Genomic DNA, 14,822 nt, shown 5'->3' on the forward strand with positions numbered 1-14,822 from the left:
AGTCTGAAAACTACACGTTTCTATCATAAAACAGGCCGAGGAGTGCTCTCTACGGCAGCCATGTTGTGTCACCACAGCGAGAAACTCGAAGAATCGTTTCTGAACTCTATTCTGAAGCTGTCTGTGATGAGCTGAAGGGAAATCCTGTCAGAGATGAAACACAGTCACAGACTCTGTGTGACCCTCGCCAGCCCGGGACGCCTTCCTCCCACACACACACACACACACACACACACACACACACACACACACACACACACACAGCCATTCATCTGCTGCCAAAACGGCAGAATGAGGAAGAGAGGAGAGAGGAAAGGAGGACAGGAACACACACACACACACACACACACAGCCGCATCGGTGAGGTTGCCATAGCAACTGTCTCCACGTGCTTGACACATTAGTGCAAAGTCGTGATGCCCCTCACCCAGCGCTGAGGTCACGGTGCAGTCGTTCACACACACACACACACACACACACACGCACAGCGGCCCGGATGTGTTCACTCACACAGAGCAGATTTACTGTACGATTACAAAGCCACTAATTCTTGCTCCTCACACCCAAATCAGAGCAGGATTAGGGGTAGAAGCGCTCCCTACATAGTGAGCAGCGGCTGTGCAGATGTCAGCCATGAGGGGGAGCCAGCAGCCCACTGAGTGTGAGAGGAGCGGCCATCACCGCCTCCCACACACACACACACACACACACACACAGAGCCAGGCATCGCTGCTGCTGATGATGATGTTAGGGTTAGGGATGTGAACAAAGGATGCAGTCAGGCTCTCTGATTGATCTTCCAGTCATATTCCAGAGAGCAGAGTGTGTAGGGGTTTATGGGTGAGCTCTCTGGACTCGTGTTAGTGAGCATCCTTCTGAAAAGCACCCAGAACCACCTAGCAACCGCCCACAGCACACTAGCAACCATCCACAGCACTGTGACTGTGAGGGTTTCGGGGTGAGCACCACTAACTACAGCTGGGCAGTTTGGGGAAATTTAAATCAAAAATGCGTAAAAAAAAAAAAAAAAAACTTCAAGTTTGCTGAGCTTGTTTGTAGGGCTAAGTCATCTTGTAATATTAATAATAATAATAATAATAATAACAATAAACAAACCAAATAAGACAATGCTATTGCAATATTTCACGGTAAAAATTTAAGAAAAATACAGTAATACATTTTACAGTACAACTTGCTGACATTTGCATGAGCAAGCACTAATAAACAAAAAAAATAGTTGCAATTAATGATCCAAATTGCAATTGCGACTGTAAATAATAATAACATTTATATAAATATTAAACAAAATAAGACAGTGTGTATGAAATATTATTAAATGTATAATTTCACTGTAAAATAAATACCAACTCAATTAATATTGATGTCTTAATTTATTTTAAAATATTAAGGCATCACATTGTTATTCTGGCAGACGGAGGCCATAAAGCTCTTCTTTTATGACAATGGCCTGTTTCTCGTGACACAGCTGGAAAGATGTTTGATGCGTGCTGAGTTCCCAGATAGTGCCAGACCCGAACTCAGAGCACATGTGACTGAACCGAAAACACCTGATAATGAGCTTCCCACACTTCACTCTGAAACACTGAAACAGTCCAGATATATCGTCTGCTCTCAGCTGAGCTGTAACAGTGATGGGTGAGCAGGCTGTAAACAGTGACGGCTCGGGCTCTGCTCACACTCAGGCTCTTATCCTCCAGTCAGGGGTCCTTTCTAGGGCAATTTTCTTGACTCAGATGCTCAACAGACAATCTGGCTGTTGCACTGCATCTCATACTCCTCTTAAATAAGCATTTCGAGACCGCAGTGGTCTGGTGTGAACTAATCTCCTCTGGAGTGCTGCCCCGGGCTCAAAATGACTCGCTGATGAATCACAAATAAAATATTAAGCCTCCTTTCGAGACACATAGTCGTTACTGAATTTCCATCGGTGTGAAATGTTTAAGGAATACAAAAACAGATCAAGTCACAGAATTATGGTCTCTGTGATTAATCGCAGTGGTCACTTCTGAGTGCTGACGCACAGCCCACAATGATACTAAGAGAGATAAACACTGATGTGACTGAGACCGCTCTGTTTTCTGCTTCAGTACCAAACACGAGTGTGGCGTTACAGGTCACAAGCTGCAGTCGAAGAAGGCGACAAAGCGTAAGTGACGGCATCAGCCTTCGAGTGCGTGTCTACTAGGGCTGTCAAAATGGCTGAAAAACTAAATTTGAATTTTGTACTTAAATATTATCAATATTTGAATTATATTAGAATTTAAAAGACATGATTTCAGTTATCCTGAGGCCACAAGAGGGCGCATCGAGCAAAATATTAATATATATAATGCACGATTCTTCAAAGCAATAAAATAACAGGACTATCTTTGAAAAAAAGTGCATAATGTTGAAAAAAAAAAAAAGTTTATAAACCATATATAATTAAGTTGCTTAAACAATTCAGCATCATATATGCATGTATGCATAGTTTAATACAAAGGATCGAAAACCAAACAGAGTACTTTTTTCATGTAAAAACATTAGAATGCAGTGCGATGGGGAAAAAACACCATTAAGTCTCGAGACATGTTTTTAAAAGTTGAACTTTCATTAATTATACACGGCTTTCTAAACATGCAGCTCTTTTGTGCGAGACGTGAGTGCAACGGTGATAGATGTCCCTCTAGAAAATGTGATAAATATGTGTTCTGTGTGAATGGCTTGGTTTCAGTTTTGACGTAAACAACTTCATCTCTGCATTGATGTTCTCTTTTTCCACAAGATTTTGAATGAACAACGTAGCAGCGCCGCATCTAGTGGCTTCAAGTGGATAAACTAAAATCTAACGACACTTATAAGTGTCTGATAAGGCTGCATGACACATAAAACGTGGATTTTTATATAAAATTCGACGAAATTCAAATTTCTTAGTTTATGAAACACATATGAACATTTTCAGACTCAGTGTGCGTAGACCTTTATACTGTGACTGAACAAAAGGTTAATGTATCGCTCGTCTCAGAGCAGTGCTGTGGAAAGTTACTTTTAAAAGTAACGCATCACAATATTGCGTAACTCCATAAAAAAGTAACATTGCATTACTGGGTTACTTTTTATGGAAAGTAATGCATTGTTTTACTTTTGCATTAGTATGTGTCACCTGGGCCAGGCTTGCTTATTTGTTTTTAATAGCAAAAACACAATGGTTATATTTTTGGCAACTGTAAAGGCCCCTTCAGACCTAAAGAGAAATGAAAAAGCCTCAGGCTGAAGGATTTCTCTCAACACGGGACAGGAGCGCTGTCGGGGAAGAAATTGGAAACAAAGCAACTGGAGTTACTTATTAGAAAAAGTAACTCACATTTAACTGTAAATTTAAAAGTAATATTTTACTTTACCAGTTACTTGAAAAAGTAATCTGATTATCTAACTAACCTGATTATTACTCTAACACTGTCCAGATGGGACTGCCAGACTAATACGAATACAGATATGAAAAATAATGTGGCATACACACCGTGAATGACATTTTGCAAACATTATTTCCTCAAATATTCTGCATTCTCAGCAGAACATTTGGCTCTTTGGACATATTTGTAGTATTTTTCCCTTTTTTATTCCATAAACGTCTGAAAATTAATGAATGAAGAGTAAGCCACAAACCAAATTAACCAGCTCAGAGATCAATCACACCTTAACACAGGATTCAAAGCAGGTCTGTGACTAACACATATTTTGATAACCGATTGATTATTCCTTTAATCAGGTTAAAATATATATATATATATATTTTTTTTTTTGTTATTTTAATTAAATACATACATCAAATCTAATTCATTGTTGATTATTTTCATTATCGATATTTTCAATTATTACTATGACTTCATCGAACAGTTGTTGCAGCACTAATTTAAAGTAATTTATAATGGATAAATACTCATCTATGAAACACTGCAAATAACAATTGAAACTACTGCAATATATCCAGGATTAAATGAAGTTTATTACAAAATATTAAAAAAATATACCAACATAAGTTGTTTGACTGCAGGGAGACACGATTATGCCGTGCATCTCCAACGTTTTATGGGACTGCTACTTTTGGCACAGTGTTTCCATGGTAACAGCGACCTCTCTGATTGGTGGATTTTTCTGTAGTATCATGGGTAATGAAGTTCTTCACTTGGAATTCTGCAATTTAGCACATTTTTTGAGAATGTTTTTTTTCTCCCCCCCCAAAAGAAAAATCTTCAGCGAGTTGAAATCACACTGACTGCAGGCTTTTACAGAAACATACATCATCACTTAACCTTAGCGCTCCTGGCGTGTCTTGAAACCTCTTACACATTAATCACTACAACTCAATTTATCCGTGGGGAAAATGAACGGGATTTTTCCGGAAGCCGACTGTTGCGCTGTATGCCACGGTCACTCTCTCTTAAGAGTGATTGAATGTCTGTGATTGGATTTAGCAGTAAACCAATCAAAGCTGGAGCCACCGAGCCAAAGACTGGGAAACGCTCTCGGTGTCTTTTGGTATTTCTCTTCCTTTTTTGGTTGATAAACTGCACTAGATCAAATATGTTCAAATGACTGAGGGTTAGGGTTAGTGAAAATACCCTTCGGTGACGCACTGAATAATTTTGTAAACCAAACGCGATCGCATCATACAGGCACCTCCATCAGAGCTGTAAATAACAACATCTATTCACGTGCATCTGGATGGATGTCTGGTGTTTGACGCTGGCGGGAGGGGGTCTCTGTGTGACTGCACTGGGGGTCTATTGTGTGGGTCACAATAGTTGCGGGAACCACAGATGCTTCGGTGAGGGAGGCAGCCACGCGTCTGGGTAAAAACAGAGGGACAGAGAAGGGAGGAGAGCTGGATACTGGGGGGCTGGGTGCCTGACACAGAAAAAAAGGAGGAAAAAAAACAGCCTGTCTGCCTCGTCTTCTCCAGAGCAACGCCCCTCCCACAGCAGAGCGGCCCCAGAGTCAGAGCCGAGCCGAGCGCGGAAAAACTGCTGGAGCTGCAGACTGAGCACAAGACACCAGAGAACTCAGATCTGCAAACAGGGACGGGATTCTGGTTACAATTCATCCAACGATTCAGATTCTGGAGCAATTCTTTCTGTGGTTTTCATGATCTAAATGTATGCTACTATGGAAGACCAATGGTTAATTAAAAAAAAATTAAAAGGTTGCTACCATTTCTACAGATGTTACTGATTTTGATAATGAACAAATTTACTTCTGCATCCTAACTCAAACTACTACTACCATCAAAAGTGCATTTCTAAGTGTAATGTGCATTATTAATGTTATCAGGCAACACAAACCTGTTTCTTGATTTGAAACAATATTACTCAGAACATGCAGAAACTAATTATTATTATTATTATTATTATTTTATGAATATATTTATTTTAAGGAAAAAAGACAGGAAAAGTGTAAACATGAAGTGTTTGTCATGTTCTGACCATTAAGAGTAGTTTAATGGTCTGGTTTCTACAACCTTCATTTGAGCAAAAATCTGCAAGAAATTGAAATTGAAAGAGACATTTATCATGATATCCATATCGACTGATGTGAAAAAAAAATGTTGTTATTTCACAACATGAAACACTCATTGTATTCGAAGACTACACTGGAAATGCGTCCGTCTGCGTCAGACTGTAGTCGTCTGCTTGCCGCTTGGTTTAAATTACACCACAGATATACAGAGGTGCAAACAGCACAGCAGAATCTCCCAGTTGACATTTCTACCATCACATGGTACATTTCGTCACACCATCCAGTCCGGTTAAAAACAGCTAATGTGACCAAACATCTGAATACAATGGATTACAGTGTCCTTTTAAAAACAGAAATAGTTCTAAATAAGAACGGGTTCTAAATTCTAAACCCATCTGCAAACCTTCAAGAAATAGCAACTCAATAAGAACACTGGATTGATGCATTTCAGAAAAGTATGGAAGAGGAAAGACGAGGAAAAACAGGAATAATGGGAGAGTGGGTGGGTGGTAAGACAGAGGAAGAAAGGAGAGAGAGATAAGAGAGGAGAGAGAGAGAGAGAATGAGAGAGAGAGAGAGAGAGAGAGAGAGAGAGAGAGAGGAGAGAGAGAGAGAGAGAGAGAGAGAGAGAGAGAGAGAGAGAGAGAGAGAGAGAGAGAGAGAGAGAGAGTGCTGCAGTGAGACACGGCCTTTGTGCTGCCGTCAGCCGAGCAGGAGCGCTGAGAGAGAGAGAGAGAGAGAGAGAGAGAGAGATAGGGAGAGAGAGAGAGAGAGAGAGAGAGAGGAGAGAGCGAGAGAGCGATAGAGGAGAGAGAGAGAGAGAGAGAGGGAAGTAGGAGGGAGAGGGGGAGAGAGAGAGAGAGAAAGAGAGAGAGAGAGCGGGAGGGAGGGAGGGAGGGGGAATGGAGGGCTGAGAGTGGGTGTGTGAACAAGAGAGCGAGAGACAGACAACGAAGGGAGGGAAGGAGAACACGAAGAAAACTAAAAAACTACAAGTAAAACGTATCTGATGCATGAATCCTTGAAAAAAAAAATGCAGCTTTTCTTGCACCCTGTTTGATTAAACTATCGCACAGAACGAGAGAAAAACTGTGTGCGCAACAGAGAGCGCATGAAGGAGAGCAACGGCCCCTGAACCTGAATAAGCCACGCGCACACAGGAAGACCCAGAATAGCAACAGGAAACACGCCCCAGACTGAATACTGCAACGGCACAGCCGCGCAAAACAGGCCAGGAGCTGCGCTGAACCTCTGCCTTCTCAACAGCATTCAGATCACACAGAGACACAATCAGTTTACACTTCAAAAGGGACAGTGTTATTCTAAAAGCTCACAGTAGAAATATACACTAATAAAATTTGATATTTTCTTCTGATGAAAATGTGAATAGTGCCTGTTAATATGCAAAACGCCACCACAATGCTAGTGTGTTCTGAGTAACTGCCAGAGCGTTGTGTTGTGGATGCCAAGGGGAGTCACGTTGCCATCCTAATAAGGCATTATTGTGGCCATGGTATAAAGTGACGATCAGAGATTTTATATCACTGTAGCTGACATGCATCGTGTTTTATAGAGTTATTAAATGCAATAAGATGTCAAAAAAAATAACTCATGGCACGATGTGTGGAGTATTCATGCAAACACAGCTGATTTATTCCTTAAATCAATGTAAACACTGGTAAAAACTGAAAGTGTATATTAGACGTGTGCATTCAGTCTTAAAGTGGCAGCAGCCTAATAAACCTGCTGCTGTCTGCGTCATTAATCAAACAAACAAACAAAAAAGATTAATAATTTTTGTAATAGGATTAGGAACCTTCTTTAATAGGAACCAAATTATAATGATTCTGATTCTACAGTGAAGACTATGCAGTGTTTATTTTGAATTTTTTTACATTTGATTATTTAATTTTATAGTATTTCTTGCTACATGTTTAATAAATCTACTGAACCTGAAAAACCTTTAGGGTGTTTTTTTTTTTTTTCACAATAGCAAATTTACATAAATTTCTGGAGGGAAAAAAAGTCATAGTAAAAGTTGAGCAATATAAACTCTACATTTTAAGAAATAAAATCTGTGATAAGTCACAATTATTTTTATTATTATTATTCCATGGTGGAAATAGGCTTCCATACCAATCCTATTCATCTCCACCAGGCAAAACCCAAGTCTGATTACTTTCATATCTTAGTAAAATACTATAACTATACTCAAACCACATTTTCTGAAGCATCATGTAGTACAAAGAGTGCTGGAGTGAGCTACAGTTGTTGAAATCACTAACACCAAATATTCGCAAGTATAACAGTCATGCTTGCTTTAGCAAACACTATTAATAAATATAAAAGCTACAAGTAAAAAAAAGAGAAGTATAAATACACCACTCTGTGAGACCAGACAGCCCAACAAAGAGAGAGTAAGAGAAGAAGGGACAAGAACAATGCTGTTAGATGGGAAACTAAGTGAAAAGGAACAGGGCAGAAAGGGAGAGTAAAGACGGATGGAAAGAGCCGCAGACATCTGACAGTACTGGAGCACTTGGCACTGGCGCTCTGTCAGGGTGGGAACGCTGGGGAAAAATGTGGGTGGTCTTGAAATGATGTCATGATGTCAGCCGCTGAGGTTCCTGTGTGAAAACGGCCCAGTGTCTAGCTCACTCGCTCTTTCCAACACACTCTTCCTCTCTTCCCTTCTATTTCCTTCCTTCATCCTCAATATCCTGCCTCAATCAATATCTTTCCCTACTTAATATCCATCTGCTTTCATTACAGTGATTCCTACAAAACTCAATGTTTTCAGCAACTTGCATAACTAAATACTAGTTTTAAATAACTATTTTTAATTAACTCTTTTCCCGCCACCGACAAAATTTTCCGAGCTTTACTGTTATACTGTAAGTGGCCCTATTACACATCTTCCTTATTAATTTAGTATTGATTTCCTGGATCCAAGCACAGCGAAGCAGCAGCAGAAACAAGGATTTGTTTTTGTAATGTGATTGGTATTTTTAATAATGTTATGATCAGGTATTGAATCTATGATTACTGAAAGAAATGTCGATTCAGGAAGTAGTTCAGGACTGTGAAGCTTTGAATGAGTTGCCGGAAGCAATCTATTCCATCCATGTTTTGATAATCGTTCCGAATTTGTTTCAGACTTGGTCTTTTGCAGATGGTATTTTTATGAAGCTAAAATAGAAGGTTTATGAAGCTTTGATTGTTTGTTATTGGTAGTTTTTTTATTTATTTTCTGTGTTATTTCTTTTTTAATTATTCATGTTTAAATATTCTGGGGGCCATGAAAATTTTGTGAAAATGATGGCAGAGGCTGGCAGGGAAAGAGTTAAAATACATTTATATAAAACTGAGAACATATCTTAAACTAGTCTTAAATGATCTATAAATTAGTAAAACCAATTAAAAATTCTAATTTGTGAATTTTTTGACTGTTTCGTTAAAAAAAAATTAAAAGTTGAAACCATTGAGAACATATCTTAAACTAGTCTTGAATTTTCGACTGGATATTAAATAACTGTATACGTACACATTATCACAGAGACGAAAAGAAACATGTGATGATGCAATCTTGAATCGAAACTCGTAGCGTCTCTCTCGCATTCCCAACGGGCCGGGCCCCTCTGAGTCAGAATTACTACTCCATAAAACCTTTCCACTGGGAGGAAGAGGGAAAAAAAGGAGTGAGCGTGTGACTACCATGTGACCTCCCCCTCCAGGCCCGAGCACACTGACTTAATATGCATCTCAGAATAAGATGCCGCCAAAAGATTACAGACAAAAAAGTTTAAGTGACGATTCAAACGGAGCACTTACAAGATGCTGATGATATTCCCCGGGAAAGAAAGAAAGAGTGTGAGAGAGTTATAAAAGCAGCGGGGGAAGCAAGGGGCTGAGGGTGACGGACCCCTGAAGTCACAGCAGAGTTTAGGAGTACAGAGGGAAGGCGGATACTGCCTGGGATTAGCCACACTTTGAGGAAGGGCCACAAAAGGCTGTTAGAAAGGAACTGGAGGAGATTAGAAAACGACTGGAGGGAGCGTTCATGTTCTCTCACACACAGAGAGGATATATCACTTCCAGGACATCCCACAATTGAAATCCCAGGCTATTGGAAATCTCCCCGTGCCAGATCTCTGTCGCTCGTATACGCAGACATAAACACCATTATCATCAACCAAATGGAAGAGGATTTGATTTGATCCTCGACTGATATGAACCACACTGCTTTGAGATTAATTTGGGAAATGAAAAAGAAAAAACATAATTCAAAACTAATTAATCAGGATCACGGCAAAAGATGCCCAGTCTTTCTGCCGATGAAGACGCAATCTGGGGAATCAGTTTTTTGGATTCAGATCCTCCCCAGAATCAGATCGGCTCCAGCTTTCTGTCCCTCTCCATCTTGGCGCGTATCAGCGTACATATGACAGAGACATTATGGTAAACCAGAGCGCGTCTACGGAGGGATATGCCAAATGGGTATTAAGTAAGACAAATGCAAGCTCATGAAAAGCTGTCTGAAGGTAGAATCTTGCCAACAAAAACCCACAAGTCCAATTATTTTTGTTGTCAATATAATTGCCAATCACAGAATGCAGCTTCTCATTTACAGCAGTAAGACTTCTTTTAAAAGCATCAATGCAGCAGGTTATATAGGGGACAGTGAACTGTGGTTGTGTGGTGTACTGGTAAAGCAAAAGGACTGATGCCCCTTTAACATGGTGGCTTCTAACCAGGGCATCAGGGTCCAATCTCTTTTATGATGGTGGTTATAAAGGTGTGTGTGTTCAACAGAAGAAAAAGAAAATCTATTTTGCACCAATATAAGGGTGAGTAATTTATGACAGTTTTCCTTTTTGGGGGGGAACTATCCCTTTAACAAGATTAAATAATCTTTAATTACTCTAAATGTAAATAAAAAAATCAAGATGTAAACAATTTTCCCTCAGTAACTATTTTTACCTCTTGAAAATGATGTGTGGTTAATTTAATACATCAACACTGAGTTCTGTTGATTAAAAACTAGTACTACTAATAATATCAATATTTCTGCACATTATACATGTATGTTGTGTGGCTTCAGTGACATGAGCCCCAACAGAAAATGGATTCACAGGTGGAGAAAGTTACATTTAAGAAGATTTAAAACACCACTTTATTCTTTGGAAAAATGCACACTGACAAAGTAAATGGAAGTTTATTTTGACTTCTTGTCAAAGCGCAAAATGTGTTTTACTGATAATATGCACAAAACAAAATGCTGCCTTTATAAATTTGGCTATAGCAGCCACAACTGAATCAAGTGGCCAGGAATGCTGTAAATATCGTTCAGTAAAGATAACAACATGCATGAGAACAAACAGTTCACAGAGAGCTGACAAAGTGTATGGTTGCTAGACGTGTTCATTTGTTGCAGTGTGAAGCAACGATTATCAGGAAACCAGCTCAACCAGTCAAACTGGTCTCTATTCACTCGCTGCAAAGTCTCTGTAGCTGGCAGCTTTAATCCACATCAACGTGCATGAATTCAGTCCTCAAAACCAAACAAAGACTTGCTAGTAAAGATCCAGAAGTCTCATTAGGAACAATTCCAGTTGGCAAAAGAACTATATTTTTGTATCAGGACTTAATCCTTGTAGACTTCAGTGCAGCTAGGAGTAGCATATAGACCTTAAAACAAATAAACCCTGCACCAGTACGTATATTCCCAGTATTGCTTCTCAGCATGGTAGTACCATTACGCTTCTAGCAGTTTCCGTTACACAGCTGGATAACTCGGTCTCAGGTCAGGTAGTGATTTGGAGGTGTTCTACCTTTGGTGTCGGCCCGGCTAACGTTAGCAGTAGGGGCTAATCTACCATGAGAGCAGAGCATGAGGGAGATGTTAGTGGAAGAAGAGGTCAATCGAGGGCTGCATTACTGCCTTTCCCGCAGGCAGCCGTGGGGATTCCTGGGATTGAATAAAATCTCAGCCAATCTCAGTCACTGACTACGTAAGAGTGAAATACATAAAGAAAGAAAGAAATAAGAGGAAATCACATCCTGAGGGCATCCCCCATTGGCAGAGACTGAACGATCTCCGTTCTCTCACTCACTCATGCCTCTTTTACCTTCTCCAGCCCTCCAGCTCCAGTCATTTGCCAGCTCTCTATTAGACACCGCTCTCTCTCTCCCATATTAATTATCGTAGCTCATTTGGAAATTTCGGAGGCACTGTTGCTCTGAATGAGCTATTTGTATCTGCTAACCTATAAACACACTCTCACACCATATCCTGAAAGACAGATGATGTGCACACCTTCGAGTTTTCACTGACCTGGTTTCCAAAAGCATCTTATCTCGGGTAGCCGACTTTTGGCGTCCATGCTTATCTTGGACTGTAAGTAACCTTGTGAGCAACGTGTAGCATGATATGAAGTATGCTTGTTAAAGGGTTAGTTCACCCAAAAATGAAAATTAGGCTGAAGCAATGCAACACCCACTGACTGCAATGATAGAGCTTGAAAGATCAGAGACAATTTTTAATATAATTCGTCTGAAAGAAAGTCAGATACACCCAGGCCTAGAGCCTAATTTTCATTTTTGGGTGAACTATCCCTTTAAATCAGATAAGTCAGTACCACCACAATAACATTCAGATGCAAAAAAAGCAAAATTCTTCAAAGATAAAACACAGAGAATCTAGTTCAAGGGTGTACAAACTTATTCCTGTAGGACCACAGTCCTGTAGAGTTTAGCCTCAAAGTACTCCAACACACTATTGGGCCATTCACACAAAACACATTTTTCCATTGCAATGCGCTACTTTTCCATTGTTCTTCTATGTAAACGTGCTAAATGGACACATATGACCATTGTTATTGCGTCTCACGTCGCACACGAGCACAATGTTTTTAAGACGCCGTGTCAAGTTAAAATAATTACAACTTTTATGCGCAGCGCTGCTCATCATGTCAGTTCCAGAACAGTGGACCAATCAGAACACCCCAGAGGTGGGGCCAGCGTTGCGAGCTTTTGTTTAAAAAAGTTAGTTGGCATGGCAATGGTTTTATTTGACGGCAACATGGAGGAGGCATTCTTTTAAAACCACTCCGGAGTGCTGTCACACATTTTTAGACGCAAAGACGCTTTCTGTGTGAACAGCCCCTTACCTGTAAATTTCTAGTAATCCTGAAGACCTTGATTAGCTGGTTCAGCTGAATTTAATTAGCCTAGAACTGGAGCTAAACTCTGCAGGATGGTGGCCCTTTAGCAGCAGGACTGGACACCCATGACATATGCTGCCTTCCATTTGTCCTCGGAAGTTGGAAACTCAAAGGAATCGCAACAACGCCAACTTCAGAATTCAATATGGCTGCTCAGTGCATCAACAGAAGAGAATCAGTAGTAATATTGCTTATTACTACTATTGTTTGTCTGTCTCTCAATAATCTCTGTGGTGCACACAGTACTATCCAACCTCTATTTGTGGACATAATACTATGGCGTTATCTGTGCAAAATAACACTTATGTGCTTTTAATCTACTATTATTGCTAACAATGGACTTGTCCATCTCCGTTTTCTGACCTCTCTAATGTAAAAAAAAAAATAAAAAAATAAAAAAATGACATGACACTTAAATAATTGTATTTATACATTCATTAATGTGTAATATGTTACATTTTTAAACAAATGAGCTGTAAAAGATTTTCAGAATTTTTACAACTCTTTTGCTTTAGACCATTTACAAATGTTAAATCATAAAACAAAATGTTAAGGTTATAGCTGCATCTTTCTGAAAAAAAAATGCAGTGATTAATATATAGTTTACAAATCTTTAACGTACTGTCATTATAAAAGAACTTTATTATTGTTTATTTAATTCTAACAAATAAGTTCCAAAATTAAAAATAATTACCTATCGGTATCAGCATCGGCTATTGGCCAAAATGAGTTGAAAATTATCAGCATATCGGATATCGGCAAAAATCCAATATCGTGCATCCCTAATCCAAACCCTGTTTTTGGAGGAAACCCAAAAGTACACTTTCCATTTCAGGTCCTGGAGTCCCAAGTGAACAGCTGATGTTTGATTAAGAGTGTGAAAATGTTTGGGCGCCTCCAGGATCAGGGTTGGGGAACACTTCTGTAAAGATTTGTCTATGACTACAAAGCCTTCCAAAGTCGTCCAGCCAATTACTATTCCAAAAGAAAATACAAGCAACCCAAGGCTCTAACAGATTCACCCAGTGATTTGAGACAGAAGTGAGGACTGGAAAGCTTTTGCATATTAGGCACAAAAGCATATGCTAGCAGAATTGGTCAACTAAAGATATTCTGTTGAACAACCAAAGCACTTGCAAGAACTACAAAACTGATCCCCTTGTCAAAAGAGCTGGTCTCCAACCATTCTGAAAGCTAGCATGGCATGAGATAAATCAGGTTTAAAACCTTCATGGGACTCACAGGTAGGCTGGAAGGTCGTCCCTGCATGGTCTCCTCTGGACCTCCCTTCACCATGGGCTGATTGGAAGAAGGAGCTGAAGACTGAGAGCTGAAGGAGTCTTGAGACAGCTCCTGACGAGTAAAGAGACAACAATAAAATGTAGAAGCACTTTTGAAAGGGCAACAAGGATAGTGTTCATCAAAGAAACTCCAGGTGTGTGGAGTAGTCTTATTACCTGAGGTGGAGGAGGAAAGCGCTGGAAGGGCGACTGCTGCTGTTGAGACTGCAGTGGAGGGGTTTGGGAGTAAGGTGAGGGCTGACCCTGTCCTGAAGCTTGCTGGGATGACTGAGGGGGAGCCGAGCTGGGCGGCTGTGATTGTGGCGGGCCCTGCTGCTGTTGTGAGGGTCCCTGCTGCTGAGGAGGCTGCCCTGGAGCCGAAGGTGGTTGCGAGCATCCGGGCTGCGCCCCCTGCTGGCCCTGAGACGGACCCTGTGACTGAGGGGGACCCTGGGACTGGGGGAAGGGTGGCTGTCCTGACTGTGACTGTGGAGCCTGGGAGTATGGAGGCTGGCCCTGAGGGGGGCCGTGGTGGCCCTGAGGTTGCCCGTAAGGGGGCCCACTCTGGCCATGGGGAGGACCAGGCGGTTGCTGGGAGTAAGGGGGCTGAGAGGCTGCTCCAGTGGAGGGCTGCTGGGGGTATGGAGACTGCTGGGGGCCTCCGTGAGGTGACGGGCCCTGTTGTGCATAATAGCCACCTTGGTTCTGACTATAACCACCTGGGCCATGCTGTCCATAACCCATCTACAGAGGAAACACAGCGGGAGCCAAATAGTCCATCAGTTACCAAACAAACAGAGAC

At 40.7% G+C, this 14,822-nt stretch overlaps 1 protein-coding gene across 1 annotated transcript in view; it reads right to left on the reverse strand.

Moving 5' to 3' along the window:
- The window catches only part of LOC109107119 (AT-rich interactive domain-containing protein 1A-like), a 38,305-nt gene extending 24,069 nt beyond the window's left edge, over positions 1 to 14,236 (reverse strand). The window contains exons 1-2 of the mRNA XM_042745000.1: positions 14,198 to 14,236; positions 13,983 to 14,093 (exon numbers count right to left, since the gene is read on the reverse strand). The gene's annotated coding sequence lies outside the window, so the exon portion shown is untranslated. The remainder of the gene's footprint in view (positions 1 to 13,982; positions 14,094 to 14,197) is intronic.
- Between the last annotated feature and the right edge of the window lie 586 nt (positions 14,237 to 14,822).

The sequence above is a fragment of the Cyprinus carpio genome, chromosome B19 (genome assembly GCF_018340385.1).
Source record: "Cyprinus carpio isolate SPL01 chromosome B19, ASM1834038v1, whole genome shotgun sequence".
NCBI classification, from domain to species: domain Eukaryota; kingdom Metazoa; phylum Chordata; class Actinopteri; order Cypriniformes; family Cyprinidae; genus Cyprinus; species Cyprinus carpio.